Source organism: Heterodontus francisci, chromosome 29 (assembly GCF_036365525.1).
Source record: "Heterodontus francisci isolate sHetFra1 chromosome 29, sHetFra1.hap1, whole genome shotgun sequence".
In the NCBI taxonomy this organism is placed as follows: domain Eukaryota; kingdom Metazoa; phylum Chordata; class Chondrichthyes; order Heterodontiformes; family Heterodontidae; genus Heterodontus; species Heterodontus francisci.
Genome location: NC_090399.1, coordinates 63,006,403 through 63,018,832, shown reverse-complemented (window position 1 = coordinate 63,018,832; position 12,430 = coordinate 63,006,403).

Here is a 12,430-nt window from a genome sequence, read left to right as displayed (position 1 = left end):
CCCGAAAACAGAGAGAAGAGATAGGGTGAGCTTTCCAGTTTCCCCGAGAGGTGGAGATGGGCCATTTTCTTGAACCATTGCTGTCCCCCTGGTGAAGCACTCTTACAAACCAGTTAGGTGGGGTGTTTCAGAATTTTAAACTAGTGAGATGCAACAAATGTGAAAGTATAATATTTCTGAATGTTACAAACATTTTTAGTTTGGTCACTAACTTATCTATCTAAAATATTCAGAAATACACATTGCTAAAATCATGTCACAATATTCATTATTCATCAAAAATTAATTGATAAACAATTGGATCAGCGTTTCAAGGATTTATTAATGATGGTCTCTGTCTTACTTAAAGAGAATCACAGTGAAAGAAGTGGTGACACTTAATGAACAATTTAACTCAGGTTTGTCCAATTTTTTAGCGAGGGGGCCTCATGCTCATTTCATCTCATCTTGCATAGGCAGCCGGTGAGAGATAATTTCAGAAAGATAAAGGCATGAAATATTTTTTAGAATTAGAATTAGAACATTACAGCGCAGTACAGGCCCTTCGGCCCTCGATGTTGCGCCGACCTGTGAAACCATCTGACCTGCACGATTCCATTTTCATCCACATGTCTATCCAATGACTACTTAAATGCCCTTAAAGTTGGCGAGTCTACTTCTGCTGCAGGCAGGGCGTTCCACGCCCTTACTACTCTCTGAGTAAAGAAACTACCTCTGACATCTGTCCTATATCTATCACCCCTCAACTTAAAGCTAAGTCCCCACGTGTTTGCCATCACCATTCGAGGAAAAAGACTCTCACTATCCACCCTATCTAACCCTCTGATTATCTTATATGTCTCTATTAAGTCACCTCTCCTCCTCCTTCTCTCCAATGAAAACAACCTCAAGTCCCTCAGCCTTTCCTCGTCAGACCTTCCCTCCGTACCAGGCAACATCCTAGTAAATCTCCTCTGCACCCTTTCCATAGCTTCCACATCCTTCCTATAATGCGGTGACCAGAACTGCACGCAATACTCCAGGTGCGGTCTCACCAGAGTTTTGTACAGCTGCAGCATGACCTCGTGGCTCCGAAACTCGATCCCCCTACTAATAAAAGCTAACACACCATATGCCTTCTTAACAGCCCTATTAACCTGGGTAGCAACCTTCAGGGATTTATGCACCTGGACACCAAGATCTCTCTGTTCATCTACACTACCAAGAATCTTCCCATTAGCCCAGTACTCTGCATTCCTGTTACTCCTTCCAAAGTGAATCACCTCACACTTTTCCGCATTAAACTCCATTTGCCATCTCTCAGCCCAGCTCTGCAGCCTATCTATGTCACTCTGTACCCTACAACATCCTTCGGCACTATCCACAACTCCACCGACCTTAGTGTCATCTGCAAATTTACTAACCCACCCTTCTACACCCTCTTCCAGGTCATTTATAAAAATGACAAACAGCAGTGGCCCCAAAACAGATCCTTGCGGTACACCACTAGTAACTAAACTCCAGGATGAACATTTGCCATCAACCACCACCCTCTGTCTTCTTTCAGCGAGCCAATTTCTGATCCAAAGCTCTAAATCACCTTCAACCCCATACTTCCGTATTTTCTGCAATAGCCTACCGTGGGGAACCTTATCAAACGCCTTACTGAAATCCATATACACCACATCCACTGCTTTACCCTCATCCACCTGTTTGGTCACCTTCTCGAAAAACTCAATAAGGTTTGTGAGGCACGACCTACCCGTCACAAAACCGTGCTGACTATCTCTAATGAACTTATTATTTTCAAGATGATTATAAATCCTGTCTCTTATACCCTTTTCCAACATTTTACCCACAACCGAAGTAAGGCTCACAGGTCGACAATCACCAGGGCTGTCTCTACTCCCCTTCTTGAACAAGGGGACAACATTTGCTATCCTCCAGTCTTCCGGCACTATTCCTGTCGACAATGACGACATAAAGATCAAGGACAAAGGCTCTGCAATCTCCTCCCCAGCTTCCCAGAGAATCCTAGGATAAATCCCATCTGGCCCAGGGGACTTATCTATTTTCACACTTTCCAAAATTGATAACACCTCCTCCTTGTGAACCTCAATCCCATCTAGCCTAGTAGCCTGAATCTTAGTATTCTCCTCAACAACATTTTCTTTCTCTGCTGTAAATACTGACGCAAAATATTCATTTAACACTTCCCCTATCTCCTCTGATTCCACACACAACTTCCCACTACTATCCTTGATTGGCCCTAATCTAACTCTAGTCATTCTTTTATTCCTGATATACCTATAGAAAGCCTTAGGGTTTTCCCTGATCCTATCCGCCAATGACTTCTCGTGTCCTCTCCTTGCTCTTCTTAGCTCTCCCTTTAGATCCTTCCTGGCTAGCTTGTAGCTCTCAAGCGCCCTAACTGAGCCTTCACGTCTCATCCTAACATAAGCCTTCTTCTTCCTCTTGACAAGCGCTTCAACTTCTTTAGTAAACCACGGCTCCCTCACTCGACAACTTCCTCCCTGCCTCACAGGTACATACTTATCAAGGACACACAGTAGCTGCTCCTTGAATAAGCTCCACATTTCGATTGTTCCCATCCCCTGCAGTTTCCTTCCCCATCCTACGCATCCTAAATCTTGCCTAATTGCATCATAATTTCCTTTCCCCCAGCTATAATTTTTGCCCTGCAGAATATACCTGTCCCTGCCCATCGCTAATGTAAACCTAACCGAATTGTGATCACTATCACCAAAGTGCTCACCTACATCTAAATCTAACACCTGGCCGGGTTCATTTCCCAGTACCAAATCCAATGTGGCATCGCCCCTGGTTGGCCTTTCTACATACTGTGTCAGAAAACCCTCCTGCACACACTGGACAAAAACTGACCCATCTAAAGTACTCAAACTATAGTATTTCCAGTCGATATTTGGAAAGTTAAAGTCCCCCATAACAACTACCCTGTTACTCTCGCCCCTGTCGAGAATCATCTTCGCTATCCTTTCCTCTACATCTCTGGAACTATTCAATATGAATCCCTCATCTCTGAAATACATCCGCAGGCCGGATGGAAACCTTTGGCGGCCAGATCCTGGCCAGCGGGCCGATGTTGGATAACACCTATTTATCTACTTATAAAACAATTACAGTCCTTTCTGCTGGCAGCTGTTTGCAAGTGTCAGGGCCCAAAGCAAAGCAAAGAATGTCCATCGTTCACAGAATACAACCACCAATGTCGCCAGTTAAGTATAAAAATCTAATTGGAACTGTGTGTTAATGCCTATCTGTTCACAGCTCTGGATTCCTTCAGCCTCAGGGTTTACAGCCCATACAATGTACAGGATATAAACATCTCAATGTGTTTTACAACTGACTGTAGAATTATCATACACTTTTGTGACGATAGATCTGAACTTGAATTAGTGCAGTATAGAAGCATTGAATATGATGCATTTCCAGTGTGGTTTCAGGATACCATTGACAATGCAACAATGTTACCAGCGACATCAACACAGGGATCCTTTAATTTTCCAGAAATTCCATGGAAAATAACACTGGTAAATTTCACTCACACTGTGTTAATAAGGGCCTTCACCTTCTGTCCGCAGATAGTTACTTTGGCTTCCCAGCGCACCTTGTAAAACAATTAAATGTGAATTTGCACACAACAAGGTCCCACAATATAATAATCCATTGACATGATGTCGGTTTGGAACACTTTGATCAAAACAGTTCCATCGGAAAGACATCACATTCAGCAGTGCAATTGACTGGTCAACACATAAATGCTGGCCTAGCCAGCGACGCCCACATCCCATGAACAAACATAATAAAATATATACTGATTTTCTGTAATCCAGTTGTGCAGCATAGCACCAGTACTTCACTGAACTATCAACCTGCACTTCCAAAGGCTGCTGAAACCATATCCTCCTGACTCAGAGGGGAGAGTGGAACCACTGAACCACGGCTGCTGCAGTGAAGGGTGAGGAAGATAAAGTGACCAGAGAATGTTCACAGGAGAACATTCACCAAAGGCCCCTGTCGCTGCTGCAGATTAACTGGAACTACTACATAATCTGAGAATATCCCATTGTGTGAATGGTGTTCACATTGTTCAATAAAACCGCAACAGTCTATCAATGTAAAAAACCATTGGAGGTTTAGTTGGAATTCGAAAGAACATTATCCTATCAACAAATACACCACAAAAGGAAGAGGGAGGAAAGGTAATGCATGATATTCTCGTAATTTCTGTTTTAGGCCTGAAATCAGCGAAATAATTACTTTAGGACTAAGAGAGCAAATGAACAGAGGCACAGGGAGAGCAGTCATAGAGAGACACACAGATTTATACCATCAGTAACAAGTTACAAAGACTGACGGGAACTCAAAGGGTCCAAGAATAACGTCAGAAACCAGTTGTCCCAATAGTTACACTGAACCTGGACATGTGATTAATGCAAGTCTCATTTCAGAAGAGATGATGATCTCCTGGTCATTGATGCAGAGGAATATAGGAACACAGGAGGAAGTCGATCAGCACAATAAGTCTTTTCCATCATTCAATTAGAGTCATAGGGTCATTGAGTTATAGAGTTATACAGCACAAAAACAGGCCCTTCGGCCCATCCTGTCTGTGCGGGCCATCAAGCACCTATCTATTCTAATCCCATTTTCCAGCACTCGGCCTGTAGCCTTGTCTGCTTTGACGTTTCAAGTGCTCATCTAAATACTGATTAAATATTGTGAGGGTCCTGTCTCTACCACCACTTCAGGCAGTGTGTTCCAGATTCCAACCATCCTCTGGGTGAATATTTTTTTACCCTCAAATCCCCTCTAAACCTCCTGCCCCTTTCCTTAAATCTATGCCCCCGGGTTATTCACCCCTCAGATAAAGGAAAAAGTTTCTTCCTATCAATCCTATCTAAGCCCCTCATAATTTTGTATACATCAGTCAGGTCCCACCTCATCCTTCTCTGCTCTTAGGAAAACTTGAGAAAACTTAAGAAGACTTGCAGGTTGATAGGTAAATTGGCCATTATAAATTGTCACTCGTATAGGTAGGTGGTAGGGAAATATAGGGACAGGTGGGGATGTTTGTTGGGAATATGGGATTAGTGTAGGATTAGTATAAAATGGGTGGTTGATGTTCGACACAGACTCGGTGGGCCGAAGGGCCTGTTTCAGTGCTGTATGTCTAATCTAATCTAATCTAAACTAAACTAAAACAACACCAGCCTATCCAATCTCGCTTCATAGCTAAAATGCTCCAGCTCAGGCAACATCCTGGTGAATCTCCTCTGCACCCTCTCCAGTGCAATCACATCCTTCCTAAAGTGTGGCAACCTGAACTATACACAGTACTCCAGCTGTGGCTTAACTAGCATTTTATACACCTTATCTACCTGCGCTGCTGCCTTCCCTCTGACCCTCTGTACTTCCTAGGGTCCTACCATCCATTGCATATTCCCTTCCCTTGTTAGTCTGCTCAAAATGCATCACCTCACACTTCTCAGGATTAACTTCCATTTGCCACTGCTCCGCCCATTTTACCAGCCTATCGATATCGTCCTCTAATTTAAGCCTTTCCTCCTCACTATTTACGACACCACCAATTTTCATGTCATCTGTAAACTTACTGATCATACCTCCTATATTCACATCAAATTCATTAATGTACACTACAAACAGCACGATCCATGTGGTACACCACTGGTCACAGGCTGCCACTCGCAAAATCAACCCTCGACCATTACCGTCTGCCTCCTGCCACGAAGCCAATTTCGGATCCAATTTGCCAAATTGCCCTGGATCCCATGGGCTCTGACCTTCTTAACCAATCTCCTATGCAGGACCTTATCAACAGCAATTAGATCCTGGTAAATCTGCTCTTTATCTCCACTCGGCCGTCTTCGTTCCATATGTTTTGACATTCTTACTTTAAAAGTTCTATTGTTTTCAGTCCTGAAAACATTCATTGAGCAAGCAGTACTAGACTTCAAAGAGAAGGTGTTCTGGATTTCCGCTAACCCCTGTATGAAAAATTGCTTCCTGCTTTTTCTGCTAAATGGCATAACTCGAATTTTAATAGCATTTCCCCTTGTTTTCGATTGCACGGCGCCAAGAAACAGTTTCCTTCTTGTACCATTCTTTTATCAATTTAAATACTTCAGTCATATCACACATAACCTTCTAAAAGCGAGGGAACATAAGCCAAATTTATGAAACAGGCTTCTGGATTTGACCGTTTGAGTCCTGACATCATTCTATTGAATCTACACAGACCCTGGATCCCCTCCCCGCCCTGTCCCACCACCTGTGACCCCCGGTCCACTCCCCACCCTCCCCAAATCCAATACATAGTCCCAGTAGTGCAGTGCTTAAAACTGAAAGCATGAATGCAGCAGGGGTCTGACCAAGGCTCTGTACAACTGATACAAAAACAAGAAATGCTGGAACCACTCAGCAGGTCTGGCAGCATCTGTGGAAAGAGAAGCAGAGTTAACGTTTCAGGTCAGTGACCCTTCTTCATAGCGATGTGGCCTTGTCCAATCTACACTTTCTCCTTTGTTATCTCTTGCCCCACCCCCGCCTCACTTGCTTATAACCTTTGACATTTCTAATATTTGTCAGTTCCCAAGAAGGGTCATTGACCCGAAACGTTAACTCTGCTTCTCTTTCCACAGATGCTGCCAGACCTGCTGAGTGGTTCCAGCATTTCTTGTTTTTATTTCAGATTTCCAGCATCCGCAGTATTTTGCTTTTATTTTATCTGTCCAACTGAAGCAGCTCTTGCTCACTTTGTCATTCAAACACCAGTGAGATAAAGAAAAACACTACATTATCATGGTTCCCCCAAACTCTGTATCATAGCTTGCAAACAATTACCTCCAATTCTGTATCTTTTCATTGTTGGTAATAATCTCTGTGTGAACGCTTAACAAGATACTGGACAGAAACGCTTTTGGAATACGATTTGAGAATATAGGAACGGAAAACCATTGAATCATGAACTGAAGATAGTTGAAATTAAATTTACACCAGATGATAGGACATTGCATGAAGCTAACAATTGGGAGCTTTCAGCAACAAGAACTATTTATATCGCGTCTTCGAGGTAATTAAACGTCCAAAGGTGCTTCACAGGAGTACTATAAAGCAACGATGATGCAGAAACACAGAAAGAGATAGTAAGTCAGATGACAAAAAGGCTTGGTAAAAGCTGTAGGCTTTAAAGAGTTTCTGAAAGGAGAACAGCGGGGGAGAGAGGCAGAAAGTGTAGGGAGGTTATACCAGGGTGGAGGAAGGGTCTTTCGTTGAATATTTTAACTACACTATGATCTCAATGAACATATCACACAGGTAAAGTGGCGGAATGGGATAATGTAATACGCAATTAAACTCTGACCTTGAATGAGAAACAGCAAAATAAACACGTCAGAAGAAACAAAACTATATTAGAACACGGACCAAGAGCGCTAAGACAATTAAATCATTAAATAGGTTCAGCAGAATGTCAAGAATAAAACCTCGAACTGTATCGTTGATATTTTCATTTGCTGTCAATGTGAAACTGTAATTGACATGACAATAGTGAAATGGAAGGGTTGTGAAGAAACTCATGACAGTATTGAAGGAAACTGATCTCCCTTGCAATGTTTGTACTTTTTGGTGTTGTTTGAAACTGTTTGACAATGTAATTTTTGAAGATTTTTATGAATAAAGTATATTTTGGAAATTAAAAAAAAATTTCAAGAATAAAAGCCGGAGCATTGGAGTTTAATGTCGGTCGTATTTCTTCAAAAATAAATCTGGAAGGGTTCAGTGTCCTCTGGAGGTGGGGACTCGTTCCACTGATTGTGAGATTTTACTTTCACAACTCAAGTGGGGAAATTGAGTCCGTGGTACAGTAAGGGTTAAACTGCATCATTTTCACACACTGGGCTCTGTCACATTAAACTGTAAATGTGAGGGAGAAGAAAGTAACAGCGACATAGATTACAGGGCGATATAATGGAAGTGTTTAAAGTTGTGGAAGAGTGGGAGAAGGTGGATGGAAGAACATTGTTTCGAAACAATGAGACAGTGAAGAAGGAGGCAGCAGAGTTGAAAGATTAAATGGAAGATATTTGGAACAGAAAACAGGAGAAATGTCTTCACAAAGAGAGTTGGGAAACGGTGCAGTTCAGTTCCAGGAGAGTTGAGGCAGAAACTATATCCAGATACAGAGTAGATTGAACAGGTGGATGGAGGAAGAGGTGGTGAAGGTTTAGGGGGACAGGGTGTGTAAATCTGATTAGGATATCTTCTATGTACAAGAATCTGGAGTTAAATTACATGGTATTTGAGAGGACCAGTGATTTGACTGGGTGGACGGACATGCCCAGAGTGCAGCGTTTTTGTATCAACCTGAAGCGTGAGATTGGTCAAATCCGGATGGTGAAAGCTGAAACGAGTTTCTCAACTGGGGCAACGCAGGACTGTTTCACAGAGTCCCGCTGCAGTGTTTAAATCACTCTTTCACTGCATTGAATTCCCTGCCCCACCTGCAGGAAGGTCTGGGACAGAAACCAGCTGCCTCCCACCGGCTGAAGGGAACAGAATACCCGCTCGGTGGGAGAAGAGGTAACTGAGAACAGGCTGGTAACCGGCCAGGAGAGAAGATCAGAGGGAGAGTCTGTGTTCGTTCACGGAGAACAAATCCACACTCGGAGTGGATTGTGATCATCAGGAATAAGATCCAACACATTGTGGAAACAGACCGAGAACAGTGAGAATATCTGAATAATGGGACTGAACAAACCCGGTGCTGACTGTCCGTACTCACAAGTATATATCTGTCAGCAGATCTGTCCCCAGCAGAAATCAGAGGGGGAGAAACTGGGGCATTTTATAAAGCAGTGAAGGAAGAGTAAAAGCTTTTGCTTGTCAGATATTACTGACTGTTACTGGAATGAAGGAGAGGAGAGTGAGTCTGTTGGGCAATGGAAAAATTAAACTGAAATAGTCCGTTTTATCACACACTGAACGGATTCTCAGTTCAGACGGAACCAGTTTGAAGATGTTAAATGAAGAAAATAAGCTGCAGGCTTTGATAGAGATTTAAAAGAATATTTTAACGTCAACAAATAATCTGTCAATGAGTAGAGGGAGTGGAAAATACAAAGAATGTGGTTCTGCTTTTGGATTGGCGTGAGAGAGAAAAAGTGAAAAGGAACAGTTCCCGAGATAAGAGCAGGAATACAGTTAACCTCTGCTTTATACATTTAGTGACTGAATATAATCACTTACCTGGGATTCCAATTGCTGCTATAATCGGATAGTAAATCATTACTGTCTGTAACATTGGTGGTAACATTTTAAATGGATAAAAGCTCAATGGAACTCTCATTCTGTCTGAGAAGTGATGGTGACTCTTGCGGCTGGACACGGAACTCCAACTAACTGTGGGATGAGAGATTAAGAGAAATCCCATATTTATAATTGAGAGACACCTCCCGTGAGATCCTGAAGCAGAGGAGCATTGACATTATTTCCAGTCATTTGAACAAGTAGCCAACACCCTTCAATGTAATAAAAGCAAAATACTGCGGATTTGGGCTGCTCTCGTTATACTGGCAAATAGACATTGTAATTGTTTTTGTTTAAAGAAACAGGCCAGAATCGGAATTACATTTTCTTCACATTTCTATCTAACAACATACTGAATGCCTGGCCCTGACTGCATCACTTCTGTGCGTTAAACAAAAGCAGCTTTGGTTTCTGTTGTTATGTGAATCGGTTCATCTTTGTCGATGCACCCACCATGTGAATTCTCAAACTGATTTTAAGGTTTGACACCAGCTCGGCGATGGAAACTTATCCGGTTTTTCAAGCGGGTAGAGGAGCCGTAACTGAATTAGAAAGTTATGTGTTCTGACTGTGAACAGTTCTGGCTTTGCACTAACTCATGAAATACAATAAATCTAAAATATCAGGTAAAAATAGATCATCATGGACACTGGCTTGGGAAATCCAGTTTCACTGATATTTACATTCTGTGAAGGTTGCAGCTGATGTTAAAAGAGATCCCATTCAGTTCTAAGAAGCTATAGGGAGTTGTACAATACTGAAATAGGGTCTGACACATTTGAAGGAAAATCTCTTTGGAAATCTACATCCCCCCGGATTCTCTTTCCGGTGGTGGGGATTCGACTTTCTGCTCAGTTTATTAGTTTCTATTGTTGTCCAATCCAGTTAGTTTTACTTTGAACTTTCTGGTGAAGTAATAGAAGATGAAGACTTGTAACATGAGCACATTAAGACCATTAGCAGGTCATTCAGCCTCTCAGTCCTGCTCCGCCATTCTATTAGATCATTGTGATCTGCAGTTCAGCTCCATTCCCCTCTGCCTCCTTCCCTGCCCCCACCTTTGCTCCATATCGTTTGCTACCTACAGCTTAAAAAAATCACTGCCCTCAAAAGCTACAAATGAACCCGCAGCATTCACAACTTTTTGACAAGAGGGTTTTAAATTTTAGCTCTCTTCGTGTCAAAAAGTGCTTCCTGACATCACTTTTGAAGGACGTCACTCGCATTGAACATTCATTGTGCAGAATTATATAGAATTTCCAGCACAGAAGCAGACCACTCGGCCCATCTGGTCTCTGTTTATCCTCTGCAGGAGCTTCCTCTCACCTCTCTTTATCTAACACTATCACTATGACCTTCTATTACTATTACACGCATTTCATCTGAAAAAATGAGCTTTCTATTAAATACATCGATGATATTTGCCTCAACTGCTCCTTGTGATGTGAAATCCACAATATGTTCCATTGTGCTTTATTCTTCCAGCAGAGGAAAGAGTTCTCTGTATCTACCCTATAGAAACATTTAACATTTGTATTCACTTCTCAATGAGCAGCCCTCAATCTCTTCCACTGAAGGAAATATAAACCATATGTTTTCCACCTCTTCTCATAATCTAACCCGTTTTAACCCGGTATCATTCTGTTGAATCTGTGCTTCATCCACGACAAGGTTATTATATCCTTCCTGAACATTGATTCCCAGAACTATAAGCAGTGTTCCTGATTGGTTCTGAACAAGTCTGTCTATAAATGAAGAACTGGATAATTGCATTTGTTTTCCAGCCAGCATTCTGTTGGCCATTTTGATAACCTTTTTATACTTGTTTTTAATGATTTTTGCATTTGGACACCCAAATCTTTCTGTTGTCTGCAGCCTGAGGCTGACCCAGATTTTTATTTCTTTGTGCATGGGGTGTAGGCGTTACAGACAAGGACAGCATTTGTTCCCATCCCTAATTGCCCTGAACAATCTGAAGTCCATCCATTTTAGCTATAGGACTGTTAGGAAGGCATTTGACCCAACGGGAGTGAAGGAACAGCGATATATTTCTAAGTCTGGATGGTGTGTGACTTGAAAGGGGAAAGCAGGTGGTGTTCCCATGTATTGGGGTGAACGCTGTGGGTTTGGAATGTGCTGTTGAAGGAACCTTCATGAGTTTCTACAGTGTATCCGGTAGATAGTACACACTGCAGCCACTGTGCACCAGTGGTGGAAGGAGTGAATGATAAAGTTTGTGGATGGAGTGTTGATCAAGCGGGCTGCTTTGTATTGGATGGTGTTGTAGGTAGATTTGGGGAGTCAGATTTGAGCTTAACTTGACCATTTTTATATTGTATCCATTGTAATGAATAACAAGGTCAAGGAAGCCGTTTTAATACTAACAAGTGACCAAAGTGACGAAATACAGAGCGAGTATATACCAATGAGAGGAAGAAGCTCCACCTCACAGAAAAAACGGCCATGGACAACTAAAGAGATTTGGGATAGCATAAAGCAAAAAGAAATGGCTTACAGAAATGCAAAACGCATCACAGATCCCCGGCCGAATGGGATCGACACAAAGACCAGCAAAGGGTCACAAAGCAGCTTATAAGAGCTACTAAAAGAAATTATGAAAGGAAACTTACAAGGAACATCAAAATCAATAAGAAGAAATGTTATAGTTACATAAAGGGAAAACGGGTGGGCAAGAGCAATGTAGACCCACTAAAAGCTGAAACTGGACATATTGTCATTAATAATGGGGAAATGGCAGACATGGTGAACAACTACTTTGCCTCAGTATTTACAGTTGAAAAGGAGGATAACTTGCTGGAAGTCCCGAAAAAATTAATAGCCGCTAGGGGACAGAGACTTAATACAATTAATGTAAATTAATCATCAGTAACAAGGAAATTAATGGAACTAAAGAGTGAGAAATCCTCAGGACCCGATGGTTTCCATCCGAGGGTGTTAAAGTAAGTAGGCGTGCACATTGTAGATGCCCTAACTATAGTCTTTCTGAGTTCCCTAGATTCAGGAGTGGGCCCTCTGGATTGGAAAGTTGCACATGTCACTTCACTTTTTAAGAAGGGTGAAA